Source organism: Leguminivora glycinivorella, chromosome 6, assembly GCF_023078275.1.
Source record: "Leguminivora glycinivorella isolate SPB_JAAS2020 chromosome 6, LegGlyc_1.1, whole genome shotgun sequence".
NCBI lineage: Eukaryota > Metazoa > Arthropoda > Insecta > Lepidoptera > Tortricidae > Leguminivora > Leguminivora glycinivorella.
The window spans coordinates 25,170,594-25,197,907 of NC_062976.1; the positions used below are offsets into that span (position 1 = coordinate 25,170,594).

The 27,314-nt window shown below is 37.0% G+C and overlaps 1 protein-coding gene and 2 long non-coding RNA genes across 3 annotated transcripts in view; 1 reads left to right on the plus strand and 2 right to left on the minus strand.

Annotated features, from left to right (window-relative positions):
• Positions 1-27,314, minus strand: part of LOC125226809 (nephrin) — a 790,592-nt gene that overhangs the window by 650,678 nt on the left and 112,600 nt on the right. The gene's annotated exons all lie outside the window — the stretch shown is intronic.
• LOC125226811 lies at positions 3,015-4,276 on the plus strand. The gene is made up of 2 exons (XR_007177127.1): positions 3,015-3,514; positions 4,151-4,276. It is a non-coding gene; the product is annotated as an uncharacterized LOC125226811 (long non-coding RNA).
• On the minus strand, positions 4,106-5,783 carry LOC125226812. The gene is made up of 3 exons (XR_007177128.1): positions 5,575-5,783; positions 5,003-5,118; positions 4,106-4,204 (listed from the first exon to the last, which is right to left on the minus strand). It is a non-coding gene; the product is annotated as an uncharacterized LOC125226812 (long non-coding RNA).

Sequence of the window (27,314 nt, forward strand, 5' to 3'; positions counted from 1 at the left end):
TGATTTGACTAGGAGGCAAGAGGCTTATCTGGCTTATTAAACTTAGAATCATTACCCCTTAAGCAGGTTCGCTACTAACTAGAGTCCGTGAACCGTATAAAAAAGAAACAAAACGTAAATACCAAATCCTCTCATTAATAATGAAGCCAATTGATTGCATTCGGCCGATTTTAATCAACGCACTGTTAATTTCGCTTTCGGGCGTGTTTTCGATATCGCACCGCCATGTTGGAATTGGAACGAGGTTGCATGTGACACACAAACAGTGGTGTGCCGTGTGCGGAATTCCTGGAGTTTTGCCAGAATCTGCACAGTTATTGCTATCGTCAGCTGTCAATTCTGACAATATTACTTTTTCTGATGATATAATATGGGCCTTTTTTTTCAAAGTTGTCCACCCCACTTTTTCTGTAACATGGGTATTTTTTACGCGATTCAAACTCAGAATCGCGAGGTCTTTCGATCGTGATAGGAAAAATTGTACCAAGATTTCCATACATTTTTCAAACCTTCCATTCCGTTACCGCCATACAAAATGTATGAAAAAATGGTAACGGAATTGGAAAAAACCTTGAGACACTTTTTTTCTCTTATTAGAACTGAAAGAGCTCGTGATTCTGAGTGGAAACCACATAAAAATGGGGTGGACAACTTTGAAAAAAAAAATGGCCCAAATCTATTTATAGATTTTATAGCTACAAATATATTTAATAATAACTAAAGAATAACTTAGTGTCAGATCATTAACCGAATTCTGATAAACAAAAGATGCTGGTAATAGAACTATGCCACAATATTTCCAAATGAAAAACAAAGAAAAACTCAAGATCTCAGTTCCAAAGAGTATCAAGATTTAGTAAGAGTAGTAGAAACTCAAGAGTGGACAGGCTGTTTTTGGGCGAGCTCGCTTCGTCGAAGGCCATATCTTTGTCTCGGATAGTCTATGGCCCAAGCCCATTTATAGTAAAAAAATGCACGGTCCGAGATCACCTATCTGGCCTAGACGAGTGACAATCGTAGACGCTAGACGCCGATCGAAACGCAGTCACAGTCGCAGCAACGAAATCAATATTATCGTGAGCGGTTGTGCATTTGGCTACATACCCAGGCGTGTAAACCAACGTAAGCCTTGCAAATTATAGAATTTATCAACCTTTTTATAGCCCCGCGCCTTAAACTGGCCGCGATCCTAATTGCCTGCCACTCACCGATGGCAGGCGTCACGCCGCGGCCTATCTTTCCGAGCCATTGGCTATCGACGTTTCAAATTGTTTTCTATTGAATAACACTTCAGATAAGCTGGGTGAGCAATACGTATAAATAAGTAAGGTTGGGTGTTTTAGGATGGGTGCTTAGAAATAAGTCGTTTAGAAATAATTAGGTAGGTTAACCTAAATTCAGACAGAGCGTATGGATTTTAAGGCAATAAATAACGTAATTAGGTACATAATTATTTTCTAACTGCTAGCAGTGAATACTCGCAAGATTCGTTACGTGATTTTACGAAGAACATTCTGTTGCGAGAAGAATCAGCATATTTTTTTTAGGTAGGTATTTTATGTTTTTCCTACTCAGAATCACGAACCCTTTCGATCTAGGATAAAAAACGAGAGACAAAAAAATGGCCCAAAATTTTCTATTATTTTGCATAATTTCCACTTTGTAACCGCTGTAAAAAGTGTTTAAAAATAGTAACGAAGTGCAAAAATTAAATTTGGGACGTTTTTTTCCACCTAGTAGGATTAAAAGGGCAAACTTATTTTTTTTTTATATAAGTTTTTGAATCTTTTTTCGTGAAAATGCCTGATTACGCGATTATTGCTCATACTAATGTAGGTTTTTAAAGAAATTTCAAATATGCTCGTACGATACGTACTTTATTAATTTAATATTTATAATAAACTAGCTTTTGCCCGCGGCTTCGTTCGCGTTAGAAAGAGACAAAAAGTAGCCTTATGTCACTCTCCAAGTCTCCATCCCTTCAATTATCTCCATTTAAAAAATCACGATTATTCGTCGCTCCGTTTTGCCGTGAAGGACGGACAAACAAACAGACACACACACACTTTCCCATTTATAATATTAGTATGGATATACTTATAGGGAGATAAAATCATTTCATCGCATATCATCCACCCACTTCATTATTGTCATACGACCGTATTTTTTAGTGTAGGTACCGACTTCGTTTCAATTAATAATCTGGGCAACCGAGCTTCGCTCGGTTCTGTTTCGTATCCTTAACATTTGTCGCCATCTAGTTCAAAAATACCTACATCGAGCGAAAGAATTCTCAGCCTTAACAACACAACTACTCCACACGAGATGGCGCGCATTTCGCCACAAAAACTCAAATAGTGTATTTTCTATTCGTTTTAGCCTTGACCTGTGTCGCCATCTAGTGTTTGCAATAAATAGTACTTACATCGACCGAAAGAATTCTGTCTTAACAGTACAACTACTGCACACGAGATGGCGCGCGAAGAAAAACGCATGAAAACTCGAAAATTCGCGTTTTCCGGGACCTAAGGATAAGTTAGACCGATTTTTCACCCCCAAAAACCCCCACATAACAAATTTCTGCGAAATCGTTAGAGCGGTTTCCGAGATCGTCAGTGTAAATAAATAAATATATAAATAAATAAATAAATATACAAGAATTGCTCGTTTAAAAGTATAAGATAGTCCAAAAATATCGCAAGTGGTTAAAACACCCTCTTGAAAAAAATAATACTAACTCCAAAACCCACTATTCACACCGGCCTTGTTATTCAATACAAACGGCCCAGCGAATAAAATACCACCATTAACATTCACTCCCCACTAGTTGTACGTAATTGTCACTCATTTACAAAGTCCTCACAAACTATCCTGCCAATTCAAAACGTCGTAAGTGCCACTAAAATGTATGGATATTTGTCCTTTGGTTTCTTAATGAGCGGCCGGCGTAGTGAGTTGCTTAATGAGTGGAAAGAAAGTGATTGTGTGACCGATATACACATTCGGCCTTATTCATAAAAAATCCTTAAATCGTTGATGATCTACGTTTTAGTTAAACAACTGTTTAGGCTTATTGCACGGTTATTGTGAGGTAGTATTCATAAACCCATTTTAACAGCACAATAACAAATATGCACTTGATGAACTGTTTAGGCTTATTATGTTGGCATTATTGACAAATCATAGACAAAAACGTGGCTGAACTTTAAATTAAAAAAAAGTTTGACAGCCATTTGACAGCCGCTCTAGAAGGGAAATCGTAAATTTAGAAACTAGATGGATGGTTATATTGTTTTATTTAACCGGTGATCTGAATTCATATTAATATTTGAATAAGAATAGCGTCTGTGGCACATTCATAAATAAAGATCGTGTGGCGGGTGATTTTATTTTAACCTCGGCGACCGGCGACCACCATACAATTGATACAATCCGCGCGTTGTGAGCCTTTCTTAACTTTCCAACATTGACACTATAATATAATCCGCATCTATGATCGTTGAAGACAAACCAGGTAAGTTTACACTTGTATTTTTATTTCTTAATATACACTGTTGTAATGGTGCGAGTAGTGTCCCTTGTCAGTCATGTTTGTATGAACTTGAGTTAAACGATAACGATACCTACTCTAATAGTAATAAATCAAACCTGCTTGTGGTTATTTTGTTCTTACTAATATTATAAATGGGAAAGTGTTGTTTGTCCGTCTTTCACGGCAAAACGGAGATAAATTGACGTGATTTTTTAAGTGGAGATAGGTGAAGGGATGGAGAGTGACATAGGTAACTTTTTTTGCCACTTTCTTAGCGAAGCCGCGGGCAAAAGCTAGTACGTACGTATGTCTTGATGTAGTTTACTCATGAACAAAACTAAAATGTAATTTTTAGGTTATCTATGTTATTTTGCTATAAAGAGAGTTAATAAGATTGTCTTCTGTACTGTGGAGTAAACACTCCTAGCCTAGTTTGGGCACTTGTCCACCGGACATTGCCCGTGTAATATGTAAAACTTGTGTTTCTTCTTAAATAAATTTACTTACTAGTACCTACAATCTATAATTAAAATTAGGACTATCACATAAATAGCAAGAAATGAAAGAAAAACATGTTCATTAAAAATATTTTATTTATGTCTGATGTGTCTTTTTCAGATTCTGACAATTCCATCTTCAGCTTGGGACCGAGCCAGCAGAGGGAGCAGCAAACTGTAACAAATGAAAACTATAAACTACCATGATTTTGAGCAAATGTAAATAAATATTGTTAATAAGAGGAAAGTCTAGTTTAATTTTCCTAAATAAACATTATGATTTGTTTTATTTGCCCAGTTGAAATGTACATTACATTACATACATTTTTTATATGAAAAATTTATGTAAAAATGTCATTTGAACTCACTCCAGTTGGTTAGTGAAGTGAGGAGGCAGTAATCATTTATCTATTATTGCAAATTTAATAGGACATAGCAATTCTATTTTTACTTAGATTCCATTCCATTTTGTCCTTGCCCGATGCATGGCAGCAAGTCAAATGTGACAGGGACGGGCTAAATGAAAATTAATACTAAAGGAAGCTCGGGTAAAATATAAAATTATTTTACAAATAAGTACATCCATGAGTGTAAAATATACCTAAACCATACATTTTTGTGCTAGGTTCCTTTGCATATTATATTGTAGAATAAAATAGTTACCGAGTAATATAAGGGACAGTTGAGTGGCAATAAAAAATACAATTGTACTTGCCTATGTTGTTATGTTGTTTGTGATGGTCGGCGGGGTGAGCTATTTTCATACTAATATGATAAATTAGTAGGAAAATAGCTAACCTCTGGCGATGAGATATGGAAGAAAATTGGTATCCCATATCTAATTTAGAGGAAAATAGCTAACCTCTGGCGATGAGATGGAAAAAAATTGGTATCCCATATCTAATTTAGTGCTTATATATTTCAATATGTTTAAATCATGATTATGAATAGGTAAGTAATACAAACATTTTACCTGTGATGACTTTTCTTCACTTGATGGCCAAATTAGACATAACTTTTCCAGTAACATGCCAGCATAGGTCACATCGCTTCATTAAAAGTTTCATTACTGCCAGACAACATTTTTACCTGAAAGTAAATTATAAACTGATAAAAATACATAATAAAATAATTTGATTTGTCCCTACATTGAAAGTAAATTGTTATTTTTAATTAACATAGCCCGAAAACATGAGATATTATATATTTCAACATTATAATTTTGCAGCATACTTATCAAACAAACACTGCAGTATATCTACAGGTAATAACATGAGGGTGCGACTGTAATGCAAATACAATAGGATTGTTATTCATCTCCAGGTGGAAACCATATTATAATGCTTTTGATACCACCTTACTAAGCTAAGGTATCTTATATTTAACCTGGTTGTTGTAGAAATAACTTAAATTTAAGTGGTCTAGCACAACCGTGCGTTCTCACGCGCGAGTCCTTTCCTATATCTAATACGATTTGAAGTACATATGGAAAGCCTGGTAAGAGACGTCGGCAAGTAAGTAATGAAAACTAAAGGGTTTACATACCTATTTCTACCACCAATCCTCTGAACTATTTCCCTATATAATGCACTTTTTCTTCGACACGATCAAAAGTCTGTTACCTCCTTCAATTTAGGTATATAAGTAGACCGCATTGCACACAACACATATTATTTTGGTTTTGCGCCACTTTATAATAATTTTAGCTTGTCAATTTAATTACACATAATACATTTTTCTGATAAAATGTAAGAACAGGCAACAAACACTCGTCTCGGAGGGTTCATATCAGTTCATGAGTTGCTGTCAAAAACCAGCTGATGTGAGGCGGCCATCTTGTATATTTAGTCCATGGGCCAGCTGGTCCAATTTTGCCAAACGGTATAATTTGGGGGTACTAAGTTTCCTTTTTACAGCAGTTAGGTAGGCTTATAAGGATGTTAAAAAACCATGATTGCCATCTCAAAATGGTAGCTAAACAAAATGGCCGCCAATCCAAGATGGCGGATATTGAGTTTTAAAAAATCGACCATAACTCCAGAAGTATTGGTCCGATTTCATTTTCATTTTTTTTAAACGAAAGCTCTTTTTGTGTACTCAAATACGTGTCATATTCATTGTTTCGATAAATTCAACCAATAGTTAGTAATTAACGAAAAATGTAAAAAAAGTATATTTTTTTCTAAGACTTTTTGTCAAAAATCATGTTTCTACAAAATACCTTGCATATTCTAATAAATATTTAAATGCAGAAAAATAGTGCCATTAATCACCTTTAATTTGATGTATTAAAGATACAGATTTAATTTACAAAAACACAGAGGCTTAAATTTAAAGCTGCCTTCGTTGAAATTCACCGTTGTGCATACAGTACTAAAAGCTTCAGGTTGGAGTGCATAGAATACTAAAAGATGTATGCAGTTGGGGTGCATACAGTACTAAAAGATATTGTAGAGTACAAATATGCTGTTTTTAGTATATTTTAGCAATTGTAGAATTAGAATAATAGTTTTGAACATGATAGTATCCATGAGTTGGTAGATATTCGATAGTACTAGGATAAAATTTGTTTAGATACCATATGTGCAACACACCTCAATGATGAAAATTAAGTATTGAAGTGTACTAGGTAATCTAGGTATATGACTAACATGTGTCGAGACTGTCAAGATAGAACCATTGACGTTTTGACCGCCACGGACGGCCACGGTGGTCACCGGAAATTCTATCCAAGGACGCCAACGATACGGACGCCAAATGCAATAAAATTGGGACTCCGTAATGCCTAAAAGCCTCAATAGGGATGATAGATGTATAAATGTATGCCTCAATTATCTTCGATATGCGGATAACATCGTCATCTTCAAAGAAGCACATGTTCCCCGTCAGATGCTGGAGGAACTGTATGCGACGGTGAGTGTTGGGTTAAAGTAGTTAAACATATATGTACAAATTGAAAGTTACGGCAAGGACAGGCTTATCCAAAGCTCCATATTCCAGCCTTTATAACAAGTAACAGAGGACAAGTTATCCGGAACAACAAATAAAGCTTGGGTTAAGGAATGCCATAAACGACTAACGGAGGTAAGTCATAATAACAAAATCATCCTTCAATGGACCAAAGGACACAGTGGATCTCGAGGTGATGATGCCGCCTACGGCCAGGCAGCTGGGGTCGACTGCCGATTTTCCCGATGCCCTTCAGCAAGGTATGCTCAATAGGAAACTACACACAGCACACTGGCGAAACCAGATCAAATTCTGCAGTCAAACAAGCCAAGCCTAGCATCAATGGAAAACTCACAAAGACGCTCCTTCAACTAGGGAAAGTCTGCCTGAGAATGGTAACCAATGTCAGACAAGGTCGTAGACTATTTAACAAACATATTTTCATAACAGATGCTATGAACATTCCCCTGTGACGAGGGTGCCTCTCACCTGGTGATGGAGTGAGCAGAGTGACTCCATACAGGAAAAAACATCTCGGATCCCCGAGAGACCTCTCCAAAGTTCTCCTACTCAACATTAAAGGTCTAATAGGATTTCTCGAGGAGATAAGCTGGCAGGACTAGCTAAATCCCCCACATCACGCAAAATAGTCACAAAACGTCAAGTTGTGGCGAACCATAACACAATACAGAGACTTGGGTCGGCCTCGCTGCCGGCGGAGATCACACAGGAGGACTTGGATGCCTTTTGTAGGCTAAAGGACGTATTAAGGGCAAGGATACCAGTCACTGAAGACCAACATGTTTGATAAGTGTGTAACTGGGTACTTCCCACCGTGACATAAGATTGCGAGACGTGGACACTAACAACATACTAAATGAAGAGGCTAAAAGTTCCATATAGAGCACAACACGTTCGGTATGTCTTTCTACGATGGAAACGAAACGAGATGATGCCGATGCGGCGACGGGTCAGAGTTATAGAGATCGGATTGCTACTCTAAAATGGGCTTGGGCCGGGCCAAGGCACGCAAGTCGTGATCGAAGGTGGAATATGCGTGTATTGTTTTGGAAGCATAGCTCAGAAACAAGACCTGCTATAAAAGTTCGAAAAATTAGGAGAAAATTAATCTGTTACCTGAGATTGTCTTGAAGGCTTGATATTGGTGATATTGGCTCTACAATCTACATTAGCGGTAATAAGTAATATTATATTTCTGTGCGTAAATTAAGGTTTAATCGGTAGGTACCTACCTATATCACGTTGTTTAGTAGTCGGATACTTCATAGATATGCCTTATTAATTGCATTATAGTGCATTTCTCAAGACTATTTTTCTTTTGGGGTGTGTTCTTCACCTTTTTTACGAGTATGCAAGGATTATTTTAACTAAATATAAGTTTTCTCGAACACGGATCAGAGTTAGGCTTAATCTTTTAAACGCCAAATAGTAAAAAAAAATTCGTGCCCCGGACACCAGATAGACGTGGATCGCGATAATTTGAGCAAAATTAGGCGTTAAGAAGGCCCGCATGGGTTCCCAATGTAATTGACAAAACTGATGGCCATGGTTGGCGTCCTTAGGAAGCATTTCCAGCGACGGCCGTATCCGGCCATGGTGGTCAAAAGGTTAATGTGATGAGATAGGACCTCAACTATGTCTAGTTTATTTATTTTGTATTATCTCGGTTGGTTGGCGCTGCATCACTAAAGAAATTTTATATAAATAATCAAATATCTAAAACTGTACTTTACCTATGACATATTTTATTATATTCTTAAAGCTAATAGATTTCGGATACTATCATGTTCAGTTCTTTTCTTAATTGTAAGAACAATTGCAGAAATATACTAAAAACAGCATATTAGTGATCTACAATTTCGACCTGAAGCTTTTAGTACTGTATGCTCAACGGTGAATTTCAACGAAGACAGAATTCAAATTAAGCCTCTATGTGTTTTTGTAAATTAAGTCTGTATCTTTTATACATCAAATTAATGGTAATTAATGGCACTATTTTTCTGCATTTAAATATTTATTAGAATATGCAAGGTATTTTGTAGAAACATGATTTTTGACAAAAAGTCTTAGAAAAAAAAATATTTTTTTACATTTTTCGTTAATTACTAACTAATGGTTGAATTTATCGAAACAATGAATATGACACGTATTTGAGTACACAAAAAGAGCTTTCGTTTAAAAAAAATGAAAATGAAATCGGACCAATACTTCTGGAGTTATGGTCGATTTTTTAAAACTCAATATCCGCCATCTTGGATTGGCGGCCATTTTGTTTAGCTACCATTTTGAGATGGCAATCATGGTTTTTTAACATCCTTATAAGCCTACCTAACTGCTGTAAAAAGGAAACTTAGTACCCCCAAATTATACCGACTTCTTCACTGGCCCATGGACTAATTAGAGATAAAATCCCGTTAAACTAGGGTCGGGCTCATTTTAAAATTTCGAGGATTTACACAAGAGATGATGCACTGTTTAGCGCTAATGTGCGTTTATGAATAAGGTTTTTTGACATCCGCACATCAACAACGTTTTAAATAGGTTGTAACTTTTTATGAATAAGGCCGATTATCTTTATTAGCTTTTTAGACGATACACCCCAGAAAGTTCGATGGCCTACATTTTCTTTGACTGTTCGATATTACGGTTAATTATTTAGCCGCGTTCTAAGTGGTTTGATTGAGATTGGTTGAGGGAAGTGTATCGGTTTGTCAAGGTTTTTGTGAATTCGTTAACCCTTAATAAGGCAGAAGAATGTCAAAAAATATTCAAAATTTAATGCCATAATTTGACAAATCAAGTAAGTCTAAAATCATAGTGGTAAATATAATATGATCCCTGTCCTATTAAGGGTTAAAGCGTTCAAACTAAGGGAACAATCAAACATCGTCAGCATCGAATATATTGTAACACATCTATAATATTTTACCATAAGACAAAGATGGGTTCTGATATAATTTGGCGTATTGGCTGTCATGGTCTATCCAATGCAGCCAGCATATTCACTAGTAGAACTAAATGTTTATGGATGACCTTCAACTGTCTTCGGAATGGAAGCATTCAAAGAATTTATCAGCTTCGAGCCAAGTTTCGATATCTCACCTAAGTATTTCGAGGGACACTCGGTTGGAATTTCAGTAAATTGCAAGTTTCGCTTTAAACTACAATAGGAAAATTTCATTTAACATAATTATGGCTTTAAATTTTGGCCTTCATGATGACTAGTTTTACTTGTGATAATTTTATTCAAAAAAGTATCAAACAAAAATATTTAAGAGTGTTCTGCGGATCAATACACAAACTATTTTAAAGTCACACACAGGTCGAACGCGATTAATTAACATTATTTTACCTTTTTTCCCAACTTTTCGGCCAGGTTGCACTGGCCGTGGTCACGGAAGACTGACGTCCTAGTAAAGTGTCACCGAAGATGTAAACACCACAAAACTACCCGATATTCATTGATATAAATGTTCGGGGTAGACAAATATAATCTACCCGCTTTTAGTTTAAATATGAGTACAAAAAGCGAGAACTTAAAGCGTTATAATAAAGAAACTATTTATGTCAGTATTAGTTTAAGGTCAGAACTTTATTGACGAAATTCCAATTTGATATCTGTAAGTGTAAAAAGATTTTTATTATAACTAATTTCCTGCATTCGATAAAGCACTTGAACCCAAAGCATCCTCCACACCGTCTTTCATCAAGTCTAACTATGTCCGATGTCCCGCAAATTCTAGCCCACAGGCATCTCAATCGAAGTACTTGTCAACCGAACATCTAAGACAATTCTGTAACCTAATACGTCCAAAGTCCCGTAACATTGTATCGATTGCAAATGGTCGTAGGTTGACGTGGTCGATATGAAGTTATGACGTTTGGTAGACGATGGTTCAGAAATCTTGGAGTGTAGTTCAAATTGCTAAGTAAACGAGAGGTGAGGATAGTATTGCAGCATAATTTGACATTCAGGAGAACCGGCAAGTGAATTGTCGATAAAAATCAATGTGAATTTCAACGCAATTCGTCATTAGTAGTTACAAAAGGAAATAAAGGGAATAATAAGGGAAGGGCTTAATAGGAAAAAAAGGGTTCCAAGGTTTTATACTCATTCCGTTATCATTTTTTCATACATTTTGTATGGCGGTAACGGAATGGAAGATCTGAAAAATGTATGGAAATCTTGGGACATTTTTTTTCTCCTATCAGCATCGAAAGACCTCGCGATTCTGAGTATGTATCGCAAAAAAAATACCCATATTACAAAAAAGTGGGGTGGACAACTTAGAAAAAAATGCCCCACAAATGAAATTAACACAACGGCAAAAACGAAAAAACTCGATTTAGTCAGGTACTCACAGAAAACCAGCGCTGCGGTTTGCCGAGGCACCATGCTGTGTGGGGGGCCTATTTTTTTTAACGTCCATTGATAGTTCTGTTTGCATGTATTCTTCTGTTCTGGGTGTACAACAAATGTTATGACGTTAAATTATGGCACTTTATAACCGCCTTCCAAATCTCAAAGGAAGGGGTTATCAAGTCGTCTGTATGTTTTTTTTTTTCTTTTTTAAATGTTTGTTCCTCGATATCTCCGTCGTTACTAGACCCGATTTTGAAATTTTATTTTTGATTGAATGTATATGCATACAGATTGGTCCCATTTTTCTCAGAACCCAGTTCTGATGATGGGATCCTGAAGAAATCGAGGGAACTCCTCAAATCTGAAAGGCATATGGTGATTTTTGTGTTTTTAAAGGAACAGCATGCATCTACGTACGGAACAGTGACATTTGGTGCAGTGGAACTCCTGATGATGGTCAGAATGGAACTCCTCAAATCTGAACGGCACACTTATAGTGACTTTGGTATTTTTATAAGAACAGCATGCACTTACATCCAGAACAGTGACATTTGGTGCAGTGGAACTGCTAAACACTGATTTAAACTTTCACGATTATTACACATCATTATTTTTAAAATCGGGACTTAATCGCGTATAACTACATATTAAACTGACCTCCTCAAGGACGGCGTTGTCCCCGTGGTCTAGGAGAAGACTGGCTTGAAATGACATCAACACCTTCTGACAGCCGCACGAGTTTTTCGAACTACCCGCACTTGGTTTTGATTATCAACTTGAACTGTTTGCGCACTAGGGATGTTACTCTGTCGACATACAACTCTGACGATATTTGATTTAACGACTGTCGATATTATTTTCGGCTTACACTTATTAATGACAGGATTCCATGTGGATGAGATCCTAAAACCTTCGTCCCGATTGAAATTGCGATGTTTTTTGATTTCAATGGCTTCACGCACTTTTCTACTGTAGAAATGGCGTTCCGTGGAAAGGACTTTAGGGTCATGTAGTTCGATCCAGTGGTTTGGCCCTGACTCTAACAAATGTTCAGCCACGGCAGACTTGTTGACCTGACGATTTTTCACAGCCGCGATGTGCTCCTTTACCCTTTCTTCTATGGTGCGCTTAGTTTCTCCAATGTAGGAGCTACCACAACTGCAATCAATTTTATAAACGCCAGGTGATTGAAACGGTTAACGTCCTTAGGTGATCTTAGGCTTCCTGCAACTTTGGATAATAGCGTGTACACCGTCTTTATAGAGTACTTTCCAAGTACTGTACCAACCTTATCCGTCACACCTTTAACATACGGCAGAAATGCCGGTTGTCTGGACACCTCAGGACGTTTCCCCCTTGCCTTCCGTCTAGGTTGCCACTTTTTATTCTTGTACCCGTTCCTTCTAAGCACCTCCTGAATATGTGACAACTTATCCTTCAAATATTCAGGGTCACACAGCAGCAACAGTTCAAGTTGATAATCAAAACCAAGTGCGGGTAGTTCGAAAAACTCGCGCGGCTGTCAGAAGGTGTTGATGTCATTTCAAGCCAGTCTTCTCCGAGACCACGGGGACAACGCCGTCCTTGAAACGTTGGAGGTCAGTTTAATATGTAGTTATACGCGATTAAGTCCCGATTTTAAAAATAATGAGTGGAACTGCTGATGAAGAGTGAGCCGCCCCTGGTTAGAGTTCCGTTCTGATAATCATTCTCATCTGTAAGTACTTCAGAATCATCCAGATTTCAAAATTGGTTCAGAAATGACGGAGATATCGAATAACAAACATTAAAAAATATACAGACGAATTGATAACATAATCCAACATTTGAAAGTATTTATCACCAGAATCCCAAAGGAAGGCGGTTTTTTTTTTCTTAAAAATTATTGTTTAGCAAATACGTATAATCGCATGATACTTCTGAAGCCTTGTTTGATCTGCTACTTTTTCTATCCTTCTCATGTTGTGTTATTTTTATACTCTCACCTTTTTTTAAAGCCTAGCCTAAAATAAATACTGAAAAAGATACACGTGCCGTTTATTATTAGTAGACAAATTAATGGAGTTGTCTGGAAAATTTATATTTTTCTAGACTTTCAAGGCTGCAAGTTCGTATTTTTCCTCCGGAATTAAATTACTTCGCTTACATTTAATTTGTTACTTTACTAAGTCTAATAGCGAGTCAACAATCCCACGCGAAAACTTGAGGGTAAAGTATTACTTACAGGTATTGAGTACTTACTTCAATCAACTTTATTGATCGAACAGGTTTAATAACCTAGCAGAAGTTGCTAAGCCGACAAAATGTGATGTTAATTATTTATAATTAGTCAACGGTACCATACAGTTTGCTTATCATAATCAAATTGTGGACGAATGTTTGTTTGCCACCGACTACGTATAAAAATGACATGAAAAAATGCGTCAGACCGCCCTACATGGATGGCGCGCGCCCCGACACAGCCCCCACAGCGCCCAGCGCGGAAGGGGCCACTCACACCCCAGCAGGGGTGTCGAATGACAACTAACACACAGTGATTGGTCTGTTACGCCGTGTCTTGCGTGGGCGACGGTCGCGCGACCCGGTCGCGTGACCGTCGCCGTCGCGTCTCATACTTCCATATCGATAAGGTTTGATTTCGTATGCGTCGCATCGCCGTCGCGCGACCATCGCGCGACCGTCGCCCACGCAAGCCACGGCGTTAGTGTCATTAAAGGCTTCGCTTCGTGCCATCTGAGATAATTATTTTATTAAACTAGATCATTAGGCATACTGTTTAGAGAATTAGAATATTCATCAGATTATAAACATAAGTTGTAGTGGGTGTCGTAGAAGTCGACTGTGGGATATACTCGTAGGTTAAATTGTGGCGTGGGCGAGAAGCTGGCAACCTGTCACTGCATTGTCACAATTTGGATTTCTTTCAACCCCTTTTTGCCAAGAGTGGCAATAAATATGACCCCATCGACCTAAGTACCTACATAAAGTTGCACAGATATTGGTGCGATTTTTTTTCCATAATTAAAAAGTGCTTAAACAAAATGCCCCAAAACGTGTACCTATAGGTAGGTAGGTACTTATTCTTCTCTTCACTTTCCACAATTCCGCTTTGCATCGTAAATTAAGAAGCCATTAAAATTAACTCATTCGCCGAGCGCTTGTTTGCACTCAAAACACACCCAATTTCGTGGAAAAGCGAATCAATTTTCGACCGCCCGAAACGTTGGCAAACTTTGAGAACAACTTCAATAATTAAGGCACGGAACACACAGCGGTGCGAATCTCGCTCTGAGGTGGTTGTGTGCTACAATCAAAGGTTATAATAATAATTTTTCAGTACAGATGTATACAGAGTGGGGCCTGTAACAATAGCGAAGAATTGAACTGTAGGCTATTCTCCTTATACTGATCAACATTTGTTCAGTGACTTTTAAAAATTATGAAGTCTTTAAATTTTTAATTTTTCATACAAAATAAATATTAGCTTCAATGTACGCCATTATTGTTGTCATTGACGTTGTCTGTCACACTTTAGACTTAACAGAATTCGCAATACATTACCTCTTAGAAAAAACTTTCAAGGGTGATAAAAATCAAAATACAAGTTATTTTTAAAAGTCGCCGAACAAATGGTGATCAGTATAAGGAGAATAGCCTAGAGTTCAATTCTTCGCCTTTGTTACAGGCCCCACTACAGAGTGGGGCTGTAACAAAGGCTGTAGCTGTAATATTTTTGACAACGTATGCTTAATACTAAATAAAGATGAATATGAATATGAATATTTTATTCCCTAGGGAGTTATGGATTTAGTTTTAAAAATTAATACTATCCGTACAATACTTCAGGCAAAGGATGTTTCAATCAGCCAAGGATTTTTGTTGCAGTACCAGACTTTGACTACTATTAGGCCTGATTTAGACGGCGTGCGAACTCGCATGCGATTTTAGTTATTTTGCGGGCTGTTCAGGTTACATACCATTTTGCACAGCCATCAAATACCGCAATGTAATAAAACTCGTATACGAGTTCTCGTACCGTCTAAATGGGCCCTTAATCTGGTGACTAATAACTCTATTGCAATCTGGCAAGAAATTGTGACGACCATCTCGATTTGTGCTTGACCGCGTAGCCATAGCAACGGGCAGTACCTACAACAAAAACTTGAATAGAAAATGTTGACAAAATATTTTGACGGACACGTAAAATGAATTCAATTGTATGCTTCTTTGAACATTGCAGTTAACTTATATGCCGTATTTTAGTGTTTGTTTGTGCTCAAAAAGCGTTTACTAATCAAGAACAATGGATTTATATGAAAAATCCGATATAGGTGAAGATAGACTACTGCACGGGAAGCATGGTCGCGCGATAAATGATAAAACATCTGGCCGTCCCTATCGCACTTACTAATAGTGCGATAGGGACGGCCTGATATTTTATCGTCTATTCGCGCGACCATGCTTCCCGTGCTGGTCGCAGCGGCGCCGCCATTCATTGAAAGTTTAGCCTTATGATTTTTTTCCTCTGTGTTTTCCTCTGAAATGAAAAAGGAAAATATTGTGTGTAACTCAGGAGGTAAGGATTTTGTAAACTCGTGTCTATAAATCTCTCCAGCCTGCGACAAAATCCCCCTTACCTTCCTTGTTGCACACTATACTATTATCATTCAGGTCCAAAATTAGCCTGATCGTTTTAAAGAATGCACTTACGCAGACTTTTTAAATAGTCTTACACCCAATACGCACTATGGAAAGTCTTACACGCAAAATATCCACTCCATTTGTTAATTGAAACCGTGTGGGTGTAATGGGGGAGAATGGCCAGACGCACTATGCTCCCAATATTAGTAATATTACGTTTCTCGGTTTACTGAAGTGTGTAGATAAAAGTATGTTCTCTGTTGAACAATTATGGGAATAGTGAGTTGGTACACATACTGACGCAAGGTAAAATACTGCTCTTGTTATCTAATAGTATATTATATAACGGTAACGTTATGAAGGCTATAAAAGTTGAGTACCGCGGTTAGGCCACGAAGGCTTGCCGAGTGGCCTAAGTAAGGTACGAGACTTTTATAGCCTTCATAATGTTACGATTGTATACTATACTTTTTCTACGACAGCCACATACATACCTATTCGAGAATAATTAAATGGGTTAGTTAATTACTTCATGTAATGAATGGGAATATTTGTGTGGATCGTCGTAGCATTGAGTATTCTGTCCACAATGTTGATGGCGAGAACTTGTTGCACAATTCTTCAAAATATGCCAACAACGCCGTTTCAGAGAAAGTTGAAACCTTTTTTTTGCAATTTCCATGTCAAAACAATCATAACATTTTTGGTACGCTTTATCTGACTTTTCATGTAACAAATTGTCAGTCACTTTGAGCGCCCATAGCCTTGATTTCTTCGGAAGTGAATTTTTCACCAGAATCACTCATAATTACTTATGTTTTTGCACAATAACGTCGAATTAAAACAAACTACACACCACCGAAATAGTTCAAATAGTTTCGTGATAAGTTTACAAATGTCAAACATACCATAGACAAGAGAAATAGAAAATAAGCCGGTTTTCAATTACGAAAAATGTGGTTGCGTTCAAGAATATTTAAATGTCGAATGTAAAATTACTGGATAAACTTATGATTTTTACCTTTGTTTTGCAATATCTAATATGTAAAACGCATTTAAGTTTATTTTTTCATCTTGATTTAAATTATGAACCTAAATATTATATTATTTATTAAAAGTTACTTATTACTGTAAATGAAAACATACCTGATAAATGGAAGTTATGCTTTTAAAAAAAAATTGACAGAACTCCTATATTCAAATGATTACTGCTAGCAGTAATCCTATGAACCTATAGACAAATAGACTTTCTCATCGTTACTCAAATGAACTTAATTTGGATACCGCTGACAATAATCTAATTGACAGATTTAAGTGCTGGAGTAGAAAAAATGTATTTTTCTTTTTTACCAGGAAAACTATCTCCAACATTTTACTATCGTCATGCAGTAAATTATAGTCTACTATAATAAATATAACCCTGGCTTTACCTTCTGAACAAATTGTATCTAAATTAGTTCAAGTTATTATTTTATGTGTGACGAAGCCTGTTGCGGATATCATCATTGGTTTGTTTGACGAAGCATGTTGTTGATTTGGATTTGTGGCCACATGACGAAGCCTGCGTTGCGGATGAATTTTCGCATGGGAGTAGTGTTAAGTACTGTTTTATTTTAAGGTTGGAAGTGTAATGTTTGTACATTTTAGTAAATTACTTATGTATGAATAATGGTGACAACTTTTACAATTAGTTCAATGTTTGAAATGTGATGAAGCAACTAACAGAATCCATTCATTTGACCGGTCTGGCTCAGTCGGTAGTGACGCTGCCTGCTAAGCCGCGGTCCTGGGTTCGAATACCGGTACCTAAGGGCATTTATTTGTGTGATGAACACATATATTTGTTCCTAAGCCATAGATGTTTTCTGTATATAATTATGTATTTATCTATATAAGTAATTAAGTATGTAAATCATTGTTTAGCACCCATAGTACAAGCTTTGCTTAGTTTGGGGCTAAGTTGATCTGTGTAAGGTGTCCCCAATATTTATTTTTTATTTATTTATTTATTCCATTTGTACTTATGTTTATAAATACATACATACATATAGGTACATGTAATCACGCTTGTATCCCATAAAGGAGTAGGCAGAGCACATGAACTACTAAGTTTCAGAATGAAATATGCGTAGTAGTATGGAAGCGGCCTGCAAATTTACAATTACCAGCCATAGGCTTAAAATTTAAGATATTGAGTTTCTAGAACGTAAATAGCTATTTGTTATACAAGGGGACAAAGTTGTATTTTAACGCCGAGTGTGGCATTGAAAAACGAGCAAGTGAAAGGATTCTATAGTTGAACCACGAGCGAAGCGAGTGGTTCGAGAATAGAATCCTGAACTTGCGAGTTTTTTAACACACGAGAAGTAAAATACATTTGCACCCGAGTGTAACACAAAACTTTTCCCCTCACTACAGCGAGGAAACTACAACGCAAAAAATGCGTTTATCACTGCTTCCAGTAGTTCCACAGGTGGTAAATCATCTTTATTACTAGATTCACCTACTTTAATCAATTTTAAAGCAGTTAATTTGACTTTATTCAAGGTCAAATTACTTTACCCACTAGTGGATAAAATGCGTTTTTACCCGCTGGTATTAAAGGACAAAACACGTGTTTCCGAGCTAGTGAGGGTAAAATAAACAAATCCGCTTATATTTACTGAATTTCTTTAAACCTTTGTAGGCGTGTACTTTAGCTAATCGAGAAACATGAATATTAATTTCAATCGGTTAAATTTTAATAACATTTGTTTGTTTTGAAAACAGTTTTTATTTGCAAAATTTTGTTTGGAGAAATATTCTCGTTAAGTATGACAAACTAGAATAACATTTTGGCTGTATAAATTGATGTATTGCTCAAATTGCTTTGATACGATGCAGAAAAACTGAATCTATATATTTTTTATTTTTTAATGTGCTTAAAAACTTTCATGAAAGCCGATTAAGGCCCACTTGCACCAACCACTTAACTCAGGGTTAGTGGGCTGTCATCTGTCAAATATAAATGGTGGGTTAACCCTCTATTTTCGTTGGTGCAAGTAGCCCTAAGAAGTCTGTATCGGAAAGTAGTCACTAAAATTTGTGCTCAAGTCGTGTTGTTTTTTATCATCTTGATTATCTTCTTTACAAGTCATATACCAGTCTTTAGGTACATACATTGTAAAATCTTCGCTGGTCTCAGGTCTTCGTAGTGATGGTGAAATAATAAGCGGACTGTAGTTTTAATCTGGTTTAATCCGAATTGTGGAAGACAAAGAAAGTGGTACAGTGAATGTCGTTGGAGGCGGAATAACCGTAAGTTTTTTAAAAAGCTCTAAAAGCTGTCAAATTTGAACTTATCACATTGCCATTTGTAAATTTAGATTTAACTAGAGATTTGAAATATTATTATAATTATACAATTCAATGAATATTTTATTTAAAAAATAGTCAAGTAGTATGTGAATGAATTAAACATTACCAATAACATGAAATTAAAAAATGAATAAATTAATACTGAAGATTTATAAAATGCATAATGTCGACATACATACAATCACGCCTGTATCCCATAAATGGGTAGGCAAAACACATGAAACTACTAAAGCTTCAGTGCCACTCTTGGCAAATAAGGGGTTGAAAGAAAACGAAACTGTGACATTGCAGTGACAGGTTGCCAGCCTCTCGCCTACGCCACAATTTAACCCTTTTTTAGTCTTTAGGTGAATAATTCAAATTGTAGAATTCAACTTCTGTGACACATATTTTTAGGGGCTCGCCCAGTGTACCGAGTATAGCCGCCAGCAGCAACACTCATGCCTGACGAACAATCACCGATTAAATCCAAAACGCACGGCCGATTTCAATCCTTTCTTGGTATATATTCTGGGAATTCGCACGAAGCGCTTTGCTTCTTCTTTTTTTATGCGAGTTATGCGCACTGCCAAGGAGTGGAATTCCTTGCCGGCGGCTTCCTTCCTTACCTTCAAATAAAGGGTGAACAGGCATCTTCTGGGCGAGCTCACTCCATCGTGAGCCACGTCCGCTCGCGTTAGAAAGAGACAAAAAGTAGCCTATGTCACTCTCCATCCCTTCAACTACGAGTATCTCCACTCAAAAAAAACAACGACAATTCGTCGCTTCGTTTTGCCGTGAAGGACGGACAAACAAACAGACACACACACTTCTTCTTCAACCTAGCGTTTTCCCGGCCTAGCGCCAGGGTCCGCTTTCCTGCTCAGCCTTCTCCACTTTGCCCGGTCTTCACAGACACTCGCACTAACACATTTATAATATTAGTAAGTATGGATATGGATCATGTATGAAGTATATCAGTGCTTTTCAATATTAAAACTACCTGTTTAATATTTCCTCAACTGTAAGTGTTTAGCAACCTGAATACCGGATGCAGATTAATGCAATGCTCACTGAACAGAGCATCATCCGATCAATTAGGATATATATGTACAATTAAACTAAATACGTGTAAACCAGGCAAATTTCAACACTGCATCACGGAGACAAGGACATGTTTGTCACGTATATGTTTGTGCATAAACAAGTATTATTATAATTATGTAAACTATGTAGAGGAATGTATTCACATGTCGAGATAAAGGATGTTGTGTTATGTAGCACAATGCTGCGAGATTCCGAATTACCTAAATTAACGCTGAGATGTTGAGATAGTGTTGTGGCACCCTGTATGAGGTAGTGATATAATGATGATACGAATAATATAAATATAAATGGCAGGTAGTAATAATATAAACAAATGTAGGTACGATTATATACGCACAAGTAGCAACACAATTACTACTACTTATCGCCGCTGTGGTCGCTAACAGGAAAACCTGGCATAATTACCTAAATTTAATAATATTTATTTATTCCTTTAGTTTTTGCCTCACGTCTGTGCGTAGGAGTTCCTGTACTATCTTTAAAATACTTATAATTTAGTCATTAAGGCCACATACTAACATAGCATAATTAAAATCAAAATGTACAATACCTATACCTAAGTTACTAAAAATATGTAAAAAGAGTGTCTCTTTTCACCGACAAACTGCTGTGCAGTTTGGCGAAGATTTAAATCATGATTTGTGTAATGTGTTTTTTGTAATCATTAATCAATCAATAATAAAAACTAGTGCTAGGATGGACAACTACGACTATTGTGGGAAACGAACTATCAACATCGTTTACATATTTACTTTCAAACGGGTTTTCCAAATGCACACACAGGCAAAGGAATAAAGCGGTTTCCGACACCACTCAGCCGTGTAATTCGCTGTAGTGCTTCTGCGATACTAAAAAGGCAGTAGTTTTGTTACATTTTTGTTGACATACGACGTTTTGGGTATGGAATGGCGATAACTGATGGCTGTGTTGATATAAATCAGGACGCCATTATGCGTTTGACGGCCATCATTCGGACTAAACCGATAAATAGGCCGCTTTATAAAGTGGAAAAAATTCGTACATTTCCCTCCGTGCTCAAACAGTATATTAAGGGAAGTTTGAAAGTGGTGCTGATAATGGAGGAGAAGAAAATTAGCTTGCTAGCGTAGTAAGGTATGTAATGAGGAGTTATGAATTCCATATGGGCAAAAGAATGTTAGTGATGAATGTTTACGGACGGAGAGGGAAGGGTAAACCTAGACAACGATGGATGGATTGTGTGTAAGATAGTATGAAGGAAGTGAGTGCTGAAATAACGATAAATAGAGGAGGATAAAATATAAAACAAGTTGTATTTACCCCACATAAAGTGGGATAAGAGTAGAAGGAAAAAGAGATGTCCCTGTGCCTACCATGACTTTAGTACCTACGGTAGTTACTCGAATGAGAATCTCAAGAAAGAATATGTACCTAGTTTTGGAGTAAGTTTTTAAAAATATATCTCGAACACATTTTTTTATCTCCAGGATCGAATCAGCTCGTGACTCTGAGAAAAATGAGCCCAAACACGTCCGGATCTGGTGAAATTCGATATACGATTTTTTTTTAAACAAATTACAAATTATAAATCATTTATTCAGCAAATAAGCCACAAGGGCACTTATACACGTCAATATATAAGTTGAACTGAAATTACAATTGATAATACTAATTCTAAGTTCTAACTAAAGTATTACGCTACTACAATGATTAGAGATGTATAAGGTCTCTAATGTCGATATTCAACTAAACGCCCACCTATCTAATAAATTGTGGTCTACGTTCGAATTGTAGAAAGATACCTTAGAGAAAAAAAGAACTACGCTACGTTTGTATGGAATGGCCTCCCCTTTACTCTTAATTATGTGACCAGATTAAAATATACGGAGTGTATTGTCATCAGTTCATTAGCGCGCACCGCATTATCAACACAGATTATAACTCATTTCAGTGAAACAACATAATCGGCTTATATTGCGTAAACAGAGAGAAACGCAACAATTATTTCTGATAGATATATTATAAGTTTAAGCGCTGATAGCCTAGCGGTAAGTACGTGCGACTTTCGTTCCGGAGGTCGCGGGTTCGAACCCCGTGGCTCGCACCAATGAGTTTTTCAGAATTTATGTGCGAAATTTCATTTGATATTTGCCAGTCCCTTTTAGGTGAAGGAAAACATCGTGAGGAAACCGGACTAATTCCAATAAGGTCTAGTTTACCCTTCGGGTTGGAAGGTCAGATGGCAGTCGCTTTCGTATAAACTAGTTCCTACGCCAAATCTTGGGATTAGTTGTCAAAAGCGGACCCCAGGCTCCCATGAGCCGTGGCAAATGCCGGGATAACGCAAGCAGGATTATGATGAGATACATTATAAGTTTGAAATATAAGCAATTATACTCATTGACAAACAGTATTGTGAGACTTAAAACATTTTAAACATTGGAATAATATATCGAGAGGACGTATGCAACTTAGGGTCACTTGCGCCACCGAAAATGGAGGGTTAACCCGAGGTTAACCCACCTGATTATATGGAATTTGACAGTTGACAGCCCACTAACCTTGAGTTAAGGGAGTGGTGCAAGTGGTCCTTAGATTTTTGTGATGTTGCGGCTGACGGATAATTATGTGTTAGCCCGGTAACCTATCGATGTTTCGAAAATCCTTTGTCCGATTATCACTTGTCCGAAAACGGTTGACAGAATTTTTATAATCCAAATACATTGTTTACCATATTTTTAAAATGTCGCTAGTTTGCTATGCCACATTATCGTTTTCCCGAAACTCTATAACCAGAAAAACGGTTGCCAACTTTATTATTTGACAATCAATTTGTTAATCACCTTTTCATAAATCCGATGCTACGTGACATCGAAATGTCATTTTCCCTAATATCATTTTATAGAAACTCAATAACCAGAAGAACGGTTGCCAATTTTATCATTTGACAACCGTTTCGTTAACCACCTTTTCATAAATCCGATGCTACGCGACATCGAAATGTCATTTTCCCTAATATAATTTTATAGAAACTTAAAAAAAAATTGGTTAGGTTAGAAATGCGACCCCCACGGAAACAAACTTGCTATGAAAAGTGGGTTAGGTTAGATTAGAACTGTGACCATACAGAAACAAACCCTTACCATAAGAGTGGTTTAGGTTAGGTTAGAACTGCTCCCTCAGCGCCGACGCAGACCAGCTAGGCGGCGAAGAGCCTACGTGGCTCGTTTCCTGCCGCCATAGCGCGAACCTATGGGTGATGGGTCGGGAGCCCCATCACCCGCCTGAAGAGGTTCGGGCTGGAAGGCCCTCTAGTGTTCCGAGGGCCTTCAGCGGAGAAGACTTTTAAGGGAGTCAAAAGCGATGGGCCTGCAAGGGCAACGCTGACGGGGTATCGGAGGTCTGAAAACAAGTGCCCGAAACCCCGTCCAAAAAGCGAGCGGCGGAACACCCCAGGGGGTTTAGTCGGTGAGAGTCCGACATACCCACTGGCTTCTCCCGGGCCAGTGGGATCCATAACGGATTCCCCCTGGGTAAAAAAATAAATAAATAAATAAATAAAAAAAAAAAGGTTAGAACTGCGACCATACAGAAACAAACTTGTGCTAGAGAAGTGGGTTAGGTTAGGTTAGAACTGCGACCCTCACAAAAACAAACATTAGCAAGAAAAGTGGGTTAGGTTAGGTTAGAACTGCGACCATTCAGACACAAACTTGTGCTAGAAAAGTGGGTTAGGTTAGGTTAGAACTGCGACCATACAGAAACAAACTTGTGCTAGAAAAGTGGGTTAGGTTAGGTTAGAACTGCGACCATACAGAAGCAAACATTTGCTAAAAAAGTGGGTTTGGTTAGAACTGCGATCCTCACGGAAACGACATTTGCAAGAAAAGTGGGTTAGGTTAGGTTAGAACTGCGACCTTACAGAAACAAACTTGTGCTAGAAAAGTGGGTTAGGTTAGAACTGCGACCATCACAGAAACAAACATTTGTAAGAAAGTGGGTTAAGTTAGGTTAGAACTGCGACCCTACAGAAACAAACCTTTGCCACAAACTCTTATGGCAAGGACTCATAGGTCAAGTAAGAACTGCGACCGTGAGGGTCGGTCGAGAACAAACTTTTGTTAGAAAATTAAGGATTTATTGAACTTTTGATATAGCGGCTTAATAATATTTCGAATTATAAAACTATACGCCATACAAAATTGCTGTCAAATGATACTTAGGAATTTTAATAAGTGTTAATTCGAATTTCGAACTTTTGATATCTTAGCGGATAATAATATTTCGGAATAAAACTTTACGCGACAAAAAGTAGTTGTCAAATGATTCTTAGGAATTTTAATAAGTGTTGATTCGAATCATAAGCGAAACAAAATTACAGCGAAATAAGAATCGGGAAAATAATAATAGGGGAAAAGTACTTTCGGGCAAACAAAACTTAGGCCAATTAATAAAATGGGAAGCGTTTTCGGGCTACTAATAATCGACATTACAATTTTCGACTTTTTGATAGGTAACCGTTAGCCCTGATATTGATCCAATCATACAAAAAAAATATCTCTAGATGATTGATATTCTTGGGTATGACCACTCTGGCTGGATAACGGAACAATATCCAGACATCTTTTAAAGAACATAATAATAGTTATTTATTTTACAAGGGGGCAAAGTAGTTGTATAACCGCACGTGCCAATATTGATACCCGAGCAAGCGAAAGATTCTTGAGCGTTGCGAAGGTTTCAAGGTACGTAGGTTAAACAAACTTTGCCACCGAGTGAAACACACAATTTTTCACCACACCAACACGAACAAAATACTGGCTATAAAACATCAAACTAAATTAAATCCAGCAATCTGTTGAATATTTATGATTCAAAATAATTATTTATAGGTACTTACGTAAATTCTTCCAGCTAGCTCAAAGCATCAAGTTAAAATTTGTATGAAATTACTTTGCACTCTTGTGGATAATATGCAATTTTGCTATCCGTTTTCGAATAGCAAAATTGATCTTTACCAGTTGGTGTGGTGAAAATTTATTTATTCACTACCCACAGTACTTGACAGTTTTGTCAAAGAGCCGCTAAAATCAGTACCGTGAAGTTTCGGACCGAATAAAACACTTATGATTTTTTCTACTCGTCAATTTTAATCTGTCAATTACGACACCACAGACTAAACTATACGTGCCGACTTTTCAGTGTTGGATAGTCTTTGACACTTAAGGCCAGTTGCATCAACCACATTTGACAGAGACATCATCGTCACGCAGCAGATGTCTATGGAGTTTCCCATACAATAAAATTTAACGAACGCTTTGACGGTGACAGACGGTTTGATGCAACCGGCCCATAGTCAACTATAATATTTCATTACACTTCACTTTAGTTAACTGAAAAAATTTCAAAAATAGAACTTCATACAAGTTCTATACTAATTTGCGAGACCTGGCAAATTTTTTTGCATCTGAAACACATTTTTTTTAAATCTATCGCGTTATCGACCAATCAGAGACGCTTATTACAAATAATTGGTTGCCAGCAGGTAATTCGATGTTGATACAACAACGGTGAACGACGCTTTTAACATTAATTTTAACTTGAATGATGATGTTTTCGTCCATTGATGATGAAGATGATGACTCATAGAATACAATAGTGATATAATTAAGATTTTCACTCTCGTACCATACTATTAGGCCACTCAGCAATCTTCGTGGCCTAAAGATGGTACTCGACTGAAAAGCTTTGTATTATATCACGATTGTATAAAATACTATTATAATAGAGCATATAAAATCATAAGTATGTTAAAAGGGGCATATACTTAAAACAACATTTAAACTCCACCTGTAGTTAAAATTTCAAGGTACGCCCTTCACAATATTTCCAAGATAAAAGGACCCTGAGGCTATTACGGGCAACCCTTTTTAAGTATGTTTTATACTCATTAAAATTACACACGGCCTTAATTTATAACTAGAGAGTTTAATTATGTAGGTGCTTTATTGTGACATTATCCATAATTTGTGTTTGTTTTCCTTTTTACCTCTGACTCACGACTGAGAGAAATTAAAATACCTAAGTATATACTTACGTTAATTTATTCGTTTGTAACATTAAATGATTTCCACGAAAATAAATTTACAGAGCCAGGAAATTATAATTAATAATTATGATCATGTTTCTAAAATGTGTTAACTAGACTTGAAATCTAAATTGTCATTAAGTCAGTTCCAGGTATTGTACAAAATAATAAAACACAATTCAATTACGGAACGTTACAAAATAATTGCCCCATCAATAGCAATTTGTCGAAAATTAAGCAACAAAAAAGCAGTGATAATTGAACGGTAAAATTGCACCGTCAACTGGACTGTTTCTTTAACGCGATTATGAATATTAATTACCACCTCCGGGGGAGGGGTTGCCGAGGAGAAGGGGGAGGGGTAAACAAAAGCAGATGCCCCCAATTGGTTGAGTGCCGCCATTGAACGACCAACTTAGGTTTACCGCCGGCCACCGCGCTAAAACCAGCCTCTCCCGAATAATTCCCTATGCAGAAACATTAATTCCTCATTTCACCACCCGCACATACAATTTTGTGTCCTCACGTTTGTTAGTCTGCTTGATAAATTAGTCGCTAAATAAGCAGCAAAAGTTCAGAGCATTTGTTATGGTGTGATATTAATTGTGGTTTTGGGGTTTATGAATTTCTGCTCCTGATGTTGGTGTTCTATTTAATCACTCCGCTAATGACAGTTCCAAAAAGGACAACGATTCTTAATGATGCTGGATTCGAGTGTGTGTGAAATTAAATACATGCTCAAACGAACTCGTATTCTAATTAATTACGTTTTGCATTCTTGAAGAATTTTGCCGCGGGCCT